Source organism: Triturus cristatus, chromosome 4_1 (genome assembly GCF_964204655.1).
Source record: "Triturus cristatus chromosome 4_1, aTriCri1.1, whole genome shotgun sequence".
Lineage (NCBI taxonomy): Eukaryota > Metazoa > Chordata > Amphibia > Caudata > Salamandridae > Triturus > Triturus cristatus.
Window position 1 is genome coordinate 133,140,704 of NC_140585.1, and position 18,599 is coordinate 133,159,302.

Sequence of the window (18,599 nt, forward strand, 5' to 3'; positions counted from 1 at the left end):
TCTTCTACACACACTTAAGCTAAAAACCCATTCTGTCACGTCAAAATTCTGCAAACCTATTACATATTCAGTGCGTCGGCATAGAAGCACTTTTTAATGCCACTAAAATGCACAAGTAGTTAGCCTGAAGATGCAACCTGAATGAGTTTACAGTATGTACTCCACTTTATTAATGATTAGTAATGAGAAAGTGAGGACTACAAGAGTATTGGAAAATACTTTTTTCACTCTGAATGTAAAGCAGATTGTGTGACCATTGGCCAAAAACGACCACGAAAGGACTCGAACCCTCAATCTTCTGATCCAAAGTCAGACGCCTTATCCATTAGGCCACGCAGTCATCCGTTCACCTGAGATGATTTTTATCATGTAGGTGGTATGCATGGATGGAGAACATATTATTGAAAGGTATTCAGGTTTACATCCCATAGTGTTCTTTCAGCTCTTTTCGCTGGAAGCACTTTTTTGGAATCTATATATTGAGAATTTTATGAGTACAATATGCTTTTGTTTTCCTTTTTTCATACAAACCTCTTTCCTCATGAGTTTAAAGCTCATTTGTATGCTCTACATAGCTCTGGACGTTTCCAGACGTGGAGTGAAACTGTTTTGAAAGTAGTACAAATTGCTCCTTCCTGCATATGCTAATTTTTCACACTCACATAGTTTGTATAAGTTTTATGAATCCTGGCTTGACCTATTCAAGTAGCTGAAAGCCTGTCACCACCCCTAGAAGCAAGATTCACACCAATCCAATTCAAATCATTTTTTCCAAAAGAATATGTTCTGGCCGGTCGAAAATGCATCTCACAAAAATAGGCATTTAATAATCTACTTTGCAGTTTCAGAACACTAAAATGACTGTGAAGTGTACACAAGTAAAATGGGACAGTTTCAAAGTACCTAATCCCTCATAAACTTCCGAGAGGAAGCATGTAATAAATCTACCTAATTTTCTGGAAAAGAAAGAGGGAGGATTTTTGTTATCACCTCAGATGGGACTTGAACCCACAATCCCTGATTTAGGAGGTCAGTGCCTTATCCATTAGGCCACTGAGACACACATGCATAGCTCTTTTCTAGAGGCATTATTTAAATGTATTCTATGGTCAGACACCGGTGTGTGCACACAGGGCATTTCTCACTTCTCTCTATAAGTAAACTTCCCATTTTCATCCTCTTCCATCCCCGACTTTAACGCTCTCTTCTATGCTATAATGGAGACTTTGCAATTTTAGCAAGTGGAGAGAAATTGGAGAACCACTTTCGACTCCACACTTCTTCTTCACTTACTTCTTTTCTCAATATACTGGGCTTAGAAAATGGTATCAAGCCATCCTTATCATCAGTAGGACACGGAAAGAGGCACTAAGTCTCCTAACCAAGTTCAACCACACTCTGCAACTTAACCATTGCACTACAAATTAGGCAGCGGGGGCATCAGCAAAGGCAGCCAATGTGCCGATCCTTTATACATTTTGTGTAGTACTTTTCTTACTCGGAGGCAAAATCAGCACTTTAACTGCCCAAATCATACAGATTTTACACATGTAGCACTCAATGCACACATAGGCACACACCTTGCAGTTCTTCTACACACACTTAAGCTAAAAACCCATTCTGTCACGTCAAAATTCTGCAAACCTATTACATATTCAGTGCGTCGGCATAGAAGCACTTTTTAATGCCACTAAAATGCACAAGTAGTTAGACTGAAGATGCAACCTGAATGAGTTTACAGTATGTACTCCACTTTATTAATGATTAGTAATGAGAAAGTGAGGACTACAAGAGTATTGGAAAAGACTTTTTCCACTCTGAATGTAAAGCAGATTGTGTGACCATTGGCCAAAAACGACCACGAAGGGACTCGAACCCTCAATCTTCTGATCCGAAGTCAGACGCCTTATCCATTAGGCCACGCTGTCATCCGTCCACCTGATATGATTTTTATCATGTAGGTGGTATGCATGGATGGAGAACATATTATTGAAAGGTATTCAGGTTTACATCCCATAGTGTTCTTTCAGCTCTTTTCGCTGGAAGCACTTTTTTGGAATCTATATATTGAGAATTTTATGAGTACGATATGCTTTTGTTTTCCTTTTTCCATACAAACCTCTTTCCTCATGAGTTTAAAGCTCATTTGTATTCTCTACATAGCTCTGGAAGTTTCCAGACGTGGAGTGAAACTGTTTTGAAAGTAGGACAAATTGCTCCTTCCTGCATATGCTAATTTTTCACACTCACATAGGTTGTATACGTTTTATGTATCCTGGCTTGACCTATTCAAGTAGCTGAAAGCCTGTCACCACCTCTAGAAACAAGATTCACACCAATCCAATTCAAATCATGTTTTCCAAAGGAATATGTTCTGGCCGGTCGAAAATGCATCTCACAAAAATAGGCATTTAAAAATCTACTTTGCAGTTTCAGAACACTAACATGACTGTGAAGTGTACACAAGTAAAATGGGACCGTTTCAAAGTACCTAATCCCTCATAAACTTCTGAGAGGAAGCATGTAATAAATCTACCTAATATTCTGGAAAAGATAGAGGGAGGATTTTTGTTATCACCTCAGATGGGACTTGAACCCACAATCCCTGGTTTAGGAGGCCAGTGCCTTATCCATTAGGCCACTGAGGTACACATGCATAGCACTTTTCTAGAGGCATTATTTAAATGTATTCTATGGTCAGACACCGGTGTGTGCACACAGGGCATTTCTCACTTCTCTCTATAAGTAAACTTCCCATTTTCATCCTCTTCCATCCCCAACTTTAACGCTCTCTTCTATGCTATAATGGAGACTTTGCAATTTTAGCAAGTGGAGAGAAATTGGAGAACCATTTTCGACTCCACACTTCTTCTTCACTTACTTCTTTTCTCAATATACTGGGCTTAGAAAATGGTATCAAGCCATCCTTATCATCAGTAGGACACGGAAAGAGGCACTAAGTCTCCTAACCAAGTTCAACCACACTCTGCAACTTAACCATTGCACTACAAATTAGGCAACGGGGGCATCAGCAAAGGCAGCCAATGTGCCGATCCTTTATACATTTTGTGTAGTACTTTTCTTACTCGGAGGCAAAATCAGCACTTTAACTGCCCAAATCATACAGATTTTACACATGTACCACTCTATGCACACATAGGCCCACACCTTGCAGTTCTTCTACACACACTTAAGCTAAAAACCCATTCTGTCACGTCAAAATTCTGCAAACCTATTACATATTCAGTGCGTCGGCATAGAAGCACTTTTTAATGCCACTAAAATGCACAAGTAGTTAGACTGAAGATGCAACCTGAATGAGTTTACAGTATGTACTCCACTTTATTAATGATTAGTAATGAGAAAGTGAGGACTACAAGAGTATTGGAAAATACTTTTTCCACTCTGAATGTAAAGCAGATTGTGTGATTATTGGCCAAAAATGACCACGAAGGGACTTGAACCCTCAATCTTCTGATCCGAAGTCAGACGCCTTATCCATTTGGCCACGCGGTCATCCGTTCACCTGAGATGATTTTTATCATGTAGGTGGTATGCATGGATGGAGAACATATTATTGAAAGGTATTCAGGTTTACATCCCATAGTGTTCTTTCAGCTCTTTTCGCTGGAAGCACTTTTTTGAAATCTATATATTGAGAATTTTATGAGTACGATATGCTTTTGTTTTCCTTTTTGCATACAAACCTCTTTCCTCATGAGTTTAAAGCTCATTTGTATGCTCTACATAGCTCTGGACGTTTCCAGACGTGGAGTGAAACTGTTTTGAAAGTAGTACAAATTGCTCCTTCCTGCATATGCTAATTTTTCACACTCACATAGTTTGTATAAGTTTTATGAATCCTGGCTTCACCTATTCAAGTAGCTGAAAGCCTGTCACCACCCCTAGAAGCAAGATTCACACCAATCCAATTCAAATCATTTTTTCCAAAAGAATATGTTCTGGCCGGTCGAAAATGCATCTCACAAAAATAGGCATTTAATAATCTACTTTGCAGTTTCAGAACACTAAAATGACTGTGAAGTGTACACAAGTAAAATGGGACAGTTTCAAAGTACCTAATCCCTCATAAACTTCCGAGAGGAAGCATGTAATAAATCTACCTAATATTCTGGAAAAGAAAGAGGGAGGATTTTTGTTCTCACCTCAGATGGGACTTGAACCCACAATCCCTGGCTTAGGAGGTCAGTGCCTTATCCATTAGGCCACTGAGACACACATGCATAGCGCTTTTCTAGAGGTATTATTTAAATGTATTCTATGGTCAGACACCGGTGTGTGCACACAGGGCATTTCTCAGTTCTCTCTATAAGTAAACTTCCCATTTTCATCCTCTTCCATCCCCGACTTTAACGCTCTCTTCTATGCTATAATGGAGACTTTGCAATTTTAGCAAGTGGAGAGAAATTGGAGAACCACTTTCGACTCCACACTTCTTCTTCACTTACTTCTTTTCTCAATATACTGGGCTTAGAAAATGGTATCAAGCCATCCTTATCATCAGTAGGACACGGAAAGAGGCACTAAGTCTCCTAACCAAGTTCAACCACACTCTGCAACTTAACCATTGCACTACAAATTAGGCAACGGGGGCATCAGCAAAGGCAGCCAATGTGCCGATCCTTTATACATTTTGTGTAGTACTTTTCTTACTCGGAGGCAAAATCAGCACTTTAACTGCCCAAATCATACAGATTTTACACATGTACCACTCTATGCACACATAGGCACACACCTTGCAGTTCTTCTACACACACTTAAGCTAAAAACCCATTCTGTCACGTCAAAATTCTGCAAACCTATTACATATTCAGTGCGTCGGCATAGAAGCACTTTCTAATGCCACTAAAATGCACAAGTAGTTAGACTGAAGATGCAACCTGAATGAGTTTACAGTATGTACTCCACTTTATTATTGATTAGTAATGAGAAAGTGAGGACTACAAGAGTATTGGAAAAGACTTTTTCCACTCTGAATGTAAAGCAGATTGTGTGACCATTGGCCAAAAACGACCACGAAGGGACTCGAACCCTCAATCTTCTGATCCGAAGTCAGACGCCTTATCCATTAGGCCACGCGGTCATCCGTCCACCTGAGATGATTTTTATCATGTAGGTGGTATGCATGGATGGAGAACATATTATTGAAAGGTATTCAGGTTTACATCCCATAGTGTTCTTTCAGCTCTTTTCGCTGGAAGCACTTTTTTGGAATCTATATATTGAGAATTTTATGAGTACGATATGCTTTTGTTTTCCTTTTTCCATACAAACCTCTTTCCTCATGAGTTTAAAGCTCATTTGTATGCTCTACATAGCTCTGGACGTTTCCAGACGTGGAGTGAAACTGTTTTGAAAGTAGTACAAATTGCTCCTTCCTGCATATGCTAATTTTTCACACTCACATAGGTTGTATAAGTTTTATGAATCCTGGCTTGACCTATTCAAGTAGCTGAAAGCCTGTCACCACCTCTAGAAACAAGATTCACACCAATCCAATTCATATCATTTTTTCCAAAGGAATATGTTCTGGCCGGTCGAAAATGCATCTCACAAAAATAGGCATTTAAAAATCTACTTTGCAGTTTCAGAACACTAACATGACTGTGAAGTGTACACAAGTAAAATGGGACTGTTTCAAAGTACCTAATCCCTCATAAACTTCTGAAAGGAAGCATGTAATAAATCTACCTAATTTTCTGGAAAAGAAAGAGGGAGGATTTTTGTTATCACCTCAGATGGGACTTGAACCCACAATCCCTGGCTTAGGAGGCCAGTGCCTTATCCATGAGGCCACTGAGGCACACATGCATAGCTCTTTTCTAGAGGCATTATTTAAATGTATTCTATGGTCAGACACCGGTGTGTGCACACAGGGCATTTCTCACTTCTCTCTATAAGTAAACTTCCCATTTTCATCCTCTTCCATCCCCGACTTTAACGCTCTCTTCTATGCTATAATGGAGACTTTGCAATTTTAGCAAGTGGAGAGAAATTGGAAAACCACTTTCGACTCCACACTTCTTCTTCACTTACTTCTTTTCTCAATATACTGGGCTTAGAAAATGGTATCAAGCCATCCTTATCATCAGTAGGACACGGAAAGAGGCACTAAGTCTCCTAACCAAGTTCAACCACACTCTGCAACTTAACCATTGCACTACAAATTAGGCAACGGGGGCATCAGCAAAGGCAGCCAATGTGCCGATCCTTTATACATTTTGTGTAGTACTTTTCTTACTCAGAGGCAAAATCAGCACTTTAACTGCCCAAATCATACAGATTTTACACATGTAGCACTCTATACACACATAGGCACACACCTTGCAGTTCTTCTACACACACTTAAGCTAAAAACCCATTCTGTCACGTCAAAATTCTGCAAACCTATTACATATTCAGTGCATCGGCATAGAAGCACTTTTTAATGCCACTAAAATGCACAAGTAGTTAGACTGAAGATGCAACCTGAATGAGTTTACAGTATGTACTCCACTTTATTAATGATTAGTAATGAGAAAGTGAGGACTACAAGAGTATTGGAAAATACTTTTTCCACTCTGAATGTAAAGCAGATTGTGTGACCATTGGCCAAAAACGACCACGAAGGGACTCGAACCCTCAATCTTCTGATCCAAAGTCAGACGCCTTATCCATTAGGCCACACAGTCATCCGTCCACCTGAGATGATTTTTATCATGTAGGTGGTATGCATGGATGGAGAACATATTATTGAAAGGTATTCAGGTTTACATCCCATAGTGTTCTTTCAGCTCTTTTCGCTGGAAGCACTTTTTTGGAATCTATATATTGAGAATTTTATGAGTACGATATGCTTTTGTTTTCCTTTTTCCATACAAACCTCTTTCCTCATGAGTTTAAAGCTCATTTGTATGCTCTACATAGCTCTGGACGTTTCCAGACGTGGAGTGAAACTGTTTTGAAAGTAGTACAAATTGCTGCTTCCTGCATATGCTAATTTTTCACACTCACATAGGTTGTATAAGTTTTATGAATCCTGGCTTGACCTATTCAAGTAGCTGAAAGCCTGTCACCACCTCTAGAAACAAGATTCACACCAATCCAATTCATATCATTTTTTCCAAAGGAATATGTTCTGGCCGGTCGAAAATGCATCTCACAAAAATAGGCATTTAAAAATCTACTTTGAAGTTTCAGAAGACTAACATGACTGTGAAGTGTACACAAGTAAAACGTGACAGTTTCAAAGTACCTAATCCCTCATAAACTTCCGAGAGGAAGCATGTAATAAATCTACCTAATTTTCTGGAAAAGAGAGAGGGAGGATTTTTGTTATCACCTCAGATGGGACTCCAACCCACAATCCCTGGCTTAGGAGGCCAGTGCCTTATCCATTAGGCCACTGAGACACACATGCATAGCTCTTTTCTAGAGGCATTATTTAAATGTATTCTATGGTCAGACACCGGTGTGTGCACACAGGGCATTTCTCACTTCTCTCTATAAGTAAACTTCCCATTTTCATCCTCTTCCATCCCAGACTTTAACGCTCTCTTCTATGCTATAATGGAGACTTTGCAATTTTAGCAAGTGGAGAGAAATTGGAGAACCACTTTCGACTCCACACTTCTTCTTCACTTACTTCTTTTCTCAATATACTGGGCTTAGAAAATGGTATCAAGCCATCCTTATCATCAGTAGGACACGGAAAGAGGCACTAAGTCTCCTAACCAAGTTCAACCACACTCTGCAACTTAACCATTGCACTACAAATTAGGCAACGGGGGCATCAGCAAAGGCAGCCAATGTGCCGATCCTTTATACATTTTGTGTAGTACTTTTCTTACTCGGAGGCAAAATCAGCACTTTAACTGCCCAAATCATACAGATTTTACACATGTACCACTCTATGCAGACATAGGCACACACCTTGCAGTTCTTCTACACACACTTAAGCTAAAAACCCATTCTGTCACGTCAAAATTCTGCAAACCTATTACATATTCAGTGCGTCGGCATAGAAGCACTTTTTAATGCCACTAAAATGCACAAGTAGTTAGACTGAAGATGCAACCTGAATGAGTTTACAGTATGTACTCCACTTTATTAATGATTAGTAATGAGAAAGTGAGGACTACAAGAGTATTGGAAAAGACTTTTTCCACTCTGAATGTAAAGCAGATTGTGTGACCATTGGCCAAAAACGACCACGAAGGGACTCGAACCCTCAATCTTCTGATCCGAAGTCAGACGCCTTATCCATTAGGCCACGCTGTCATCCGTCCACCTGAGATGATTTTTATCATGTAGGTGGTATGCATGGATGGAGAACATATTATTGAAAGGTATTCAGGTTTACATCCCATAGTGTTCTTTCAGCTCTTTTCGCTGGAAGCACTTTTTTGGAATCTATATATTGAGAATTTTATGAGTACGATATGCTTTTGTTTTCCTTTTTCCATACAAACCTCTTTCCTCATGAGTTTAAAGCTCATTTGTATTCTCTACATAGCTCTGGACGTTACCAGACGTGGAGTGAAACTGTTTTGAAAGTAGTACAAATTGCTCCTTCCTGCATATGCTAATTTTTCACACTCACATAGTTTGTATAAGTTTTATGAATCCTGGCTTGACCTATTCAAGTAGCTGAAAGCCTGTCACCACCCCTAGAAGCAAGATTCACACCAATCCAATTCAAATCATTTTTTCCAAAAGAATATGTTCTGGCCGGTCGAAAATGCATCTCACAAAAATAGGCATTTAATAATCTACTTTGCAGTTTCAGAACACTAAAATGACTGTGAAGTGTACACAAGTAAAATGGGACAGTTTCAAAGTACCTAATCCCTCATAAACTTCCGAGAGGAAGCATGTAATAAATCTACCTAATTTTCTGGAAAAGAAAGAGGGAGGATTTTTGTTCTCACCTCAGATGGGACTTGAACCCACAATCCCTGGCTTAGGAGGTCAGTGCCTTATCCATTAGGCCACTGAGACACACATGCATAGCTCTTTTCTAGAGGTATTATTTAAATGTATTCTATGGTCAGACACCGGTGTGTGCACACAGGGCATTTCTCAGTTCTCTCTATAAGTAAACTTCCCATTTTCATCCTCTTCCATCCCCGACTTTAACGCTCTCTTCTATGCTATAATGGAGACTTTGCAATTTTAGCAAGTGGAGAGAAATTGGAGAACCACTTTCGACTCCACACTTCTTCTTCACTTACTTCTTTTCTCAATATACTGGGCTTAGAAAATGGTATCAAGCCATCCTTATCATCAGTAGGACACGGAAAGAGGCACTAAGTCTCCTAACCAAGTTCAACCACACTCTGCAACTTAACCATTGCACTACAAATTAGGCAACGGGGGCATCAGCAAAGGCAGCCAATGTGCCGATCCTTTATACATTTTGTGTAGTACTTTTCTTACTCGGAGGCAAAATCAGCACTTTAACTGCCCAAATCATACAGATTTTACACATGTACCACTCTATGCACACATAGGCACACACCTTGCAGTTCTTCTACACACACTTAAGCTAAAAACCCATTCTGTCACGTCAAAATTCTGCAAACCTATTACATATTCAGTGCGTCGGCATAGAAGCACTTTCTAATGCCACTAAAATGCACAAGTAGTTAGACTGAAGAGGCAACCTGAATGAGTTTACAGTATGTACTCCACTTTATTATTGATTAGTAATGAGAAAGTGAGGACTACAAGAGTATTGGAAAAGACTTTTTCCACTCTGAATGTAAAGCAGATTGTGTGACCATTGGCCAAAAACGACCACGAAGGGACTCGAACCCTCAATCTTCTGATCCGAAGTCAGACGCCTTATCCATTAGGCCACGCGGTCATCCGTCCACCTGAGATGATTTTTATCATGTAGGTGGTATGCATGGATGGAGAACATATTATTGAAAGGTATTCAGGTTTACATCCCATAGTGTTCTTTCAGCTCTTTTCGCTGGAAGCACTTTTTTGGAATCTATATATTGAGAATTTTATGAGTACGATATGCTTTTGTTTTCCTTTTTCCATACAAACCTCTTTCCTCATGAGTTTAAAGCTCATTTGTATGCTCTACATAGCTCTGGACGTTTCCAGACGTGGAGTGAAACTGTTTTGAAAGTAGTACAAATTGCTCCTTCCTGCATATGCTAATTTTTCACACTCACATAGGTTGTATAAGTTTTATGAATCCTGGCTTGACCTATTCAAGTAGCTGAAAGCCTGTCACCACCTCTAGAAACAAGATTCACACCAATCCAATTCATATCATTTTTTCCAAAGGAATATGTTCTGGCCGGTCGAAAATGCATCTCACAAAAATAGGCATTTAAAAATCTACTTTGCAGTTTCAGAACACTAACATGACTGTGAAGTGTACACAAGTAAAATGGGACTGTTTCAAAGTACCTAATCCCTCATAAACTTCTGAGAGGAAGCATGTAATAAATCTACCTAATTTTCTGGAAAAGAAAGAGGGAGGATTTTTGTTATCACCTCAGATGGGACTTGAACCCACAATCCCTGGCTTAGGAGGCCAGTGCCTTATCCATGAGGCCACTGAGGCACACATGCATAGCTCTTTTCTAGAGGCATTATTTAAATGTATTCTATGGTCAGACACCGGTGTGTGCACACAGGGCATTTCTCACTTCTCTCTATAAGTAAACTTCCCATTTTCATCCTCTTCCATCCCCGACTTTAACGCTCTCTTCTATGCTATAATGGAGACTTTGCAATTTTAGCAAGTGGAGAGAAATTGGAAAACCACTTTCGACTCCACACTTCTTCTTCACTTACTTCTTTTCTCAATATACTGGGCTTAGAAAATGGTATCAAGCCATCCTTATCATCAGTAGGACACGGAAAGAGGCACTAAGTCTCCTAACCAAGTTCAACCACACTCTGCAACTTAACCATTGCACTACAAATTAGGCAGCGGGGGCATCAGCAAAGGCAGCCAATGTGCCGATCCTTTATACATTTTTTGTAGTACTTTTCTTACTCGGAGGCAAATTCAGCACTTTAACTGCCCAAATCATACAGATTTTACACATGTAGCACTCAATGCACACATAGGCACACACCTTGCAGTTCTTCTACACACACTTAAGCTAAAAACCCATTCTGTCACGTCAAAATTCTGCAAACCTATTACATATTCAGTGCGTCGGCATAGAAGCACTTTTTAATGCCACTAAAATGCACAAGTAGTTAGACTGAAGATGCAACCTGAATGAGTTTACAGTATGTACTCCACTTTATTAATGATTAGTAATGAGAAAGTGAGGACTACAAGAGTATTGGAAAAGACTTTTTCCACTCTGAATGTAAAGCAGATTGTGTGACCATTGGCCAAAAACGACCACGAAGGGACTCGAACCCTCAATCTTCTGATCCGAAGTCAGACGCCTTATCCATTAGGCCACGCTGTCATCCGTCCACCTGAGATGATTTTTATCATGTAGGTGGTATGCAGGGATGGAGAACATATTATTGAAAGGTATTCAGGTTTACATCCCATAGTGTTCTTTCAGCTCTTTTCGCTGGAAGCACTTTTTTGGAATCTATATATTGAGAATTTTTTGAGTACGATATGCTTTTGTTTTCCTTTTTCCATACAAACCTCTTTCCTCATGAGTTTAAAGCTCATTTGTATTCTCTACATAGCTCTGGAAGTTTCCAGACGTGGAGTGAAACTGTTTTGAAAGTAGGACAAATTGCTCCTTCCTGCATATGCTAATTTTTCACACTCACATAGGTTGTATACGTTTTATGTATCCTGGCTTGACCTATTCAAGTAGCTGAAAGCCTGTCACCACCTCTAGAAACAAGATTCACACCAATCCAATTCAAATCATGTTTTCCAAAGGAATATGTTCTGGCCGGTCGAAAATGCATCTCACAAAAATAGGCATTTAAAAATCTACTTTGCAGTTTCAGAACACTAACATGACTGTGAAGTGTACACAAGTAAAATGGGACCGTTTCAAAGTACCTAATCCCTCATAATTTCTGAGAGGAAGCATGTAATAAATCTACCTAATATTCTGGAAAAGATAGAGGGAGGATTTTTGTTATCACCTCAGATGGGACTTGAACCCACAATCCCTGGCTTAGGAGGCTAGTGCCTTATCCATTAGGCCACTGAGGTACACATGCATAGCACTTTTCTAGAGGCATTATTTAAATGTATTCTATGGTCAGACACCGGTGTGTGCACACAGGGCATTTCTCACTTCTCTCTATAAGTAAACTTCCCATTTTCATCCTCTTCCATCCCCGACTTTAACGCTCTCTTCTATGCTATAATGGAGACTTTGCAATTTTAGCAAGTGGAGAGAAAGTGGAGAACCACTTTCGACTCCACACTTCTTCTTCACTTACTTCTTTTCTCAATATACTGGGCTTAGAAAATGGTATCAAGCCATCCTTATCATCAGTAGGACACGGAAAGAGGCACTAAGTCTCCTAACCAAGTTCAACCACACTCTGCAACTTAACCATTGCACTACAAATTAGGCAACGGGGGCATCAGCAAAGGCAGCCAATGTGCCGATCCTTTATACATTTTGTGTAGTACTTTTCTTACTCGGAGGCAAAATCAGCACTTTAACTGCCCAAATCATACAGATTTTACACATGTAGCACTCTATGCACACATAGGCACACACCTTGCAGTTCTTCTACACACACTTAAGCTAAAAACCCATTCTGTCACGTCAAAATTCTGCAAACCTATTACATATTCAGTGCGTCGGCATAGAAGCACTTTTTAATGCCACTAAAATGCACAAGTAGTTAGACTGAAGATGCAACCTGAATGAGTTTACAGTATGTACTCCACTTTATTAATGATTAGTAATGAGAAAGTGAGGACTACAAGAGTATTGGAAAATACTTTTTCCACTCTGAATGTAAAGCAGATTGTGTGACCATTGGCCAAAAACGACCACGAAGGGACTCAAACCCTCAATCTTCTGATCCGAAGTCAGACGCCTTATCCATTAGGCCACGCGGTCATCCGTCCACCTGAGATGATTTTTATCATGTAGGTGGTATGCATGGATGGAGAACATATTATTGAAAGGTATTCAGGTTTACATCCCATAGTGTTCTTTCAGCTCTTTTCGCTGGAAGCACTTTTTTGGAATATATATATTGAGAATTTTATGAGTACGATATGCTTTTGTTTTCCTTTTTGCATACAAACCTCTTTCCTCATGAGTTTAAAGCTCATTTGTATGCTCTACATAGCTCTGGACGTTTCCAGACGTGGAGTGAAACTGTTTTGAAAGTAGTACAAATTGCTCCTTCCTGCATATGCTAATTTTTCACACTCACATAGTTTGTATAAGTTTTATGAATCCTGGCTTGACCTATTCAAGTAGCTGAAAGCCTGTCACCACCCCTAGAAGCAAGATTCACACCAATCCAATTCAAATCATTTTTTCTAAAAGAATATGTTCTGGCCGGTCGAAAATGCATCTCACAAAAATAGGCATTTAATAATCTACTTTGCAGTTTCAGAACACTAAAATGACTGTGAAGTGTACACAAGTAAAATGGGACAGTTTCAAAGTACCTAATCCCTCATAAACTTCCGAGAGGAAGCATGTAATAAATCTACCTAATTTTCTGGAAAAGAAAGAGGGAGGATTTTTGTTCTCACCTCAGATGGGACTTGAACCCACAATCCCTGGCTTAGGAGGTCAGTGCCTTATCCATTAGGCCACTGAGACACACATGCATAGCTCTTTTCTAGAGGTATTATTTAAATGTATTCTATGGTCAGACACCGGTGTGTGCACACAGGGCATTTCTCAGTTCTCTCTATAAGTAAACTTCCCATTTTCATCCTCTTCCATCCCCGACTTTAACGCTCTCTTCTATGCTATAATGGAGACTTTGCAATTTTAGCAAGTGGAGAGAAATTGGAGAACCACTTTCGACTCCACACTTCTTCTTCACTTACTTCTTTTCTCAATATACTGGGCTTAGAAAATGGTATCAAGCCATCCTTATCATCAGTAGGACACGGAAAGAGGCACTAAGTCTCCTAACCAAGTTCAACCACACTCTGCAACTTAACCATTGCACTACAAATTAGGCAACGGGGGCATCAGCAAAGGCAGCCAATGTGCCGATCCTTTATACATTTTGTGTAGTACTTTTCTTACTCGGAGGCAAAATCAGCACTTTAACTGCCCAAATCATACAGATTTTACACATGTACCACTCTATGCACACATAGGCACACACCTTGCAGTTCTTCTACACACACTTAAGCTAAAAACCCATTCTGTCACGTCAAAATTCTGCAAACCTATTACATATTCAGTGCGTCGGCATAGAAGCACTTTCTAATGCCACTAAAATGCACAAGTAGTTAGACTGAAGATGCAACCTGAATGAGTTTACAGTATGTACTCCACTTTATTATTGATTAGTAATGAGAAAGTGAGGACTACAAGAGTATTGGAAAAGACTTTTTCCACTCTGAATGTAAAGCAGATTGTGTGACCATTAGCCAAAAACGACCACGAAGGGACTCGAACCCTCAATCTTCTGATCCGAAGTCAGACGCCTTATCCATTAGGCCACGCGGTCATCCGTCCACCTGAGATGATTTTTATCATGTAGGTGGTATGCATGGATGGAGAACATATTATTGAAAGGTATTCAGGTTTACATCCCATAGTGTTCTTTCAGCTCTTTTCGCTGGAAGCACTTTTTTGGAATCTATATATTGAGAATTTTATGAGTACGATATGCTTTTGTTTTCCTTTTTCCATACAAACCTCTTTCCTCATGAGTTTAAAGCTCATTTGTATGCTCTACATAGCTCTGGACGTTTCCAGACGTGGAGTGAAACTGTTTTGAAAGTAGTACAAATTGCTCCTTCCTGCATATGCTAATTTTTCACACTCACATAGGTTGTATAAGTTTTATGAATCCTGGCTTGACCTATTCAAGTAGCTGAAAGCCTGTCACCACCTCTAGAAACAAGATTCACACCAATCCAATTCATATCATTTTTTCCAAAGGAATATGTTCTGGCCGGTCGAAAATGCATCTCACAAAAATAGGCATTTAAAAATCTACTTTGCAGTTTCAGAACACTAACATGACTGTGAAGTGTACACAAGTAAAATGGGACTGTTTCAAAGTACCTAATCCCTCATAAACTTCTGAGAGGAAGCATGTAATAAATCTACCTAATTTTCTGGAAAAGAAAGAGGGAGGATTTTTGTTATCACCTCAGATGGGACTTGAACCCACAATCCCTGGCTTAGGAGGCCAGTGCCTTATCCATGAGGCCACTGAGGCACACATGCATAGCTCTTTTCTAGAGGCATTATTTAAATGTATTCTATGGTCAGACACCGGTGTGTGCACACAGGGCATTTCTCACTTCTCTCTATAAGTAAACTTCCCATTTTCATCCTCTTCCATCCCCGACTTTAACGCTCTCTTCTATGCTATAATGGAGACTTTGCAATTTTAGCAAGTGGAGAGAAAGTGGAGAACCACTTTCGACTCCACACTTCTTCTTCACTTACTTATTTTCTCAATATACTGGGCTTAGAAAATGGTATCAAGCCATCCTTATCATCAGTAGGACACGGAAAGAGGCACTAAGTCTCCTAACCAAGTTCAACCACACTCTGCAACTTAACCATTGCACTACAAATTAGGCAACGGGGGCATCAGCAAAGGCAGCCAATGTGCCGATCCTTTATACATTTTGTGTAGTACTTTTCTTACTCGGAGGCAAAATCAGCACTTTAACTGCCCAAATCATACAGATTTTACACATGTAGCACTCTATGCACACATAGGCACACACCTTGCAGTTCTTCTACACACACTTAAGCTAAAAACCCATTCTGTCACGTCAAAATTCTGCAAACCTATTACATATTCAGTGCGTCGGCATAGAAGCACTTTTTAATGCCACTAAAATGCACAAGTAGTTAGACTGAAGATGCAACCTGAATGAGTTTACAGTATGTACTCCACTTTATTAATGATTAGTAATGAGAAAGTGAGGACTACAAGAGTATTGGAAAATACTTTTTCCACTCTGAATGTAAAGCAGATTGTGTGACCATTGGCCAAAAACGACCACGAAGGGACTCGAACCCTCAATCTTCTGATCCGAAGTCAGACGCCTTATCCATTAGGCCACGCGGTCATCCGTTCACCTGAGATGATTTTTATCATGTAGGTGGTATGCATGGATGGAGAACATATTATTGAAAGGTATTCAGGTTTACATCCCATAGTGTTCTTTCAGCTCTTTTCGCTGGAAGCACTTTTTTGGAATCTATATATTGAGAATTTTATGAGTACGATATGCTTTTGTTTTCCTTTTTGCATACAAACCTCTTTCCTCATGAGTTTAAAGCTCATTTGTATGCTCTACATAGCTCTGGACGTTTCCAGACGTGGAGTGAAACTGTTTTGAAAGTAGTACAAATTGCTCCTTCCTGCATATGCTAATTTTTCACACTCACATAGTTTGTATAAGTTTTATGAATCCTGGCTTGACCTATTCAAGTAGCTGAAAGCCTGTCACCACCCCTAGAAGCAAGATTCACACCAATCCAATTCAAATCATTTTTTCCAAAAGAATATGTTCTGGCCGGTCAAAAATGCATCTCACAAAAATAGGCATTTAATAATCTACTTTGCAGTTTCAGAACACTAAAATGACTGTGAAGTCTACACAAGTAAAATGGGACAGTTTCAAAGTACCTAATCCCTCATAAACTTCCGAGAGGAAGCATGTAATGAATCTACCTAATTTTCTGGAAAAGAAAGAGGGAGGATTTTTGTTCTCACCTCAGATGGGACTTGAACCCACAATCCCTGGCTTAGGAGGTCAGTGCCTTATCCATTAGGCCACTGAGACACACATGCATAGCTCTTTTCTAGAGGTATTATTTAAATGTATTCTATGGTCAGACACCGGTGTGTTCACACAGGGCATTTCTCAGTTCTCTCTATAAGTAAACTTCCCATTTTCATCCTCTTCCATCCCCGACTTTATCGCTCTCTTCTATGCTATAATGGAGACTTTGCAATTTTAGCAAGTGGAGAGAAATTGGAGAACCACTTTCGACTCCACACTTCTTCTTCACTTACTTCTTTTCTCAATATACTGGGCTTAGAAAATGGTATCAAGCCATCCTTATCATCAGTAGGACACGGAAAGAGGCACTAAGTCTCCTAACCAAGTTCAACCACACTCTGCAACTTAACCATTGCACTACAAATTAGGCAACGGGGGCATCAGCAAAGGCAGCCAATGTGCCGATCCTTTATACATTTTGTGTAGTACTTTTCTTACTCGGAGGCAAAATCAGCACTTTAACTGCCCAAATCATACAGATTTTACACATGTACCACTCTATGCACACATAGGCACACACCTTGCAGTTCTTCTACACACACTTAAGCTAAAAACCCATTCTGTCACGTCAAAATTCTGCAAACCTATTACATATTCAGTGCGTCGGCATAGAAGCACTTTCTAATGCCACTAAAATGCACAAGTAGTTAGACTGAAGATGCAACCTGAATGAGTTTACAGTATGTACTCCACTTTATTATTGATTAGTAATGAGAAAGTGAGGACTACAAGAGTATTGGAAAAGACTTTTTCCACTCTGAATGTAAAGCAGATTGTGTGACCATTGGCCAAAAACGACCACGAAGGGACTCGAACCCTCAATCTTCTGATCCGAAGTCAGACGCCTTATCCATTAGGCCACGCGGTCATCCGTCCACCTGAGATGATTTTTATCATGTAGGTGGTATGCATGGATGGAGAACATATTATTGAAAGGTATTCAGGTTTACATCCCATAGTGTTCTTTCAGCTCTTTTCGCTGGAAGCACTTTTTTGGAATCTATATATTGAGAATTTTATGAGTACGATATGCTTTTGTTTTCCTTTTTCCATACAAACCTCTTTCCTCATGAGTTTAAAGCTCATTTGTATGCTCTACATAGCTCTGGACGTTTCCAGACGTGGAGTGAAACTGTTTTGAAAGTAGTACAAATTGCTCCTTCCTGCATATGCTAATTTTTCACACTCACATAGGTTGTATAAGTTTTATGAATCCTGGCTTGACCTATTCAAGTAGCTGAAAGCCTGTCACCACCTCTAGAAACAAGATTCACTCCAATCCAATTCATATCATTTTTTCCAAAGGAATATGTTCTGGCCGGTCGAAAATGCATCTCACAAAAATAGGCATTTAAAAATCTACTTTGCAGTTTCAGAACACTAACATGACTGTGAAGTGTACACAAGTAAAATGGGACTGTTTCAAAGTACCTAATCCCTCATAAACTTCTGAGAGGAAGCATGTAATAAATCTACCTAATTTTCTGGAAAAGAAAGAGGGAGGATTTTTGTTATCACCTCAGATGGGACTTGAACCCACAATCCCTGGCTTAGGAGGCCAGTGCCTTATCCATGAGGCCACTGAGGCACACATGCATAGCTCTTTTCTAGAGGCATTATTTAAATGTATTCTATGGTCAGACACCGGTGTGTGCACACA

The 18,599-nt window shown here is 39.7% G+C and overlaps 7 non-coding genes across 7 annotated transcripts; all 7 read right to left on the minus strand.

Annotated features, from left to right (window-relative positions):
- Positions 1–3,443: 3,443 nt before the first annotated feature.
- On the minus strand, positions 3,444–3,516 carry TRNAR-UCG (transfer RNA arginine (anticodon UCG)). The gene has a single exon. It is a non-coding gene; the product is annotated as a tRNA-Arg (tRNA).
- A 1,515-nt stretch (positions 3,517–5,031) lies between these two features.
- On the minus strand, positions 5,032–5,104 carry TRNAR-UCG (transfer RNA arginine (anticodon UCG)). Its single transcript has one exon. It is a non-coding gene; the product is annotated as a tRNA-Arg (tRNA).
- Positions 5,105–9,795: 4,691 nt separating this feature from the next.
- Positions 9,796–9,868, minus strand: TRNAR-UCG (transfer RNA arginine (anticodon UCG)). The gene has a single exon. It is a non-coding gene; the product is annotated as a tRNA-Arg (tRNA).
- Positions 9,869–12,970: 3,102 nt separating this feature from the next.
- On the minus strand, positions 12,971–13,043 carry TRNAR-UCG (transfer RNA arginine (anticodon UCG)). Its single transcript has one exon. It is a non-coding gene; the product is annotated as a tRNA-Arg (tRNA).
- A 1,515-nt stretch (positions 13,044–14,558) lies between these two features.
- On the minus strand, positions 14,559–14,631 carry TRNAR-UCG (transfer RNA arginine (anticodon UCG)). Its single transcript has one exon. It is a non-coding gene; the product is annotated as a tRNA-Arg (tRNA).
- A 1,515-nt stretch (positions 14,632–16,146) lies between these two features.
- Positions 16,147–16,219, minus strand: TRNAR-UCG (transfer RNA arginine (anticodon UCG)). The gene has a single exon. It is a non-coding gene; the product is annotated as a tRNA-Arg (tRNA).
- A 1,515-nt stretch (positions 16,220–17,734) lies between these two features.
- TRNAR-UCG (transfer RNA arginine (anticodon UCG)) lies at positions 17,735–17,807 on the minus strand. Its single transcript has one exon. It is a non-coding gene; the product is annotated as a tRNA-Arg (tRNA).
- Between the last annotated feature and the right edge of the window lie 792 nt (positions 17,808–18,599).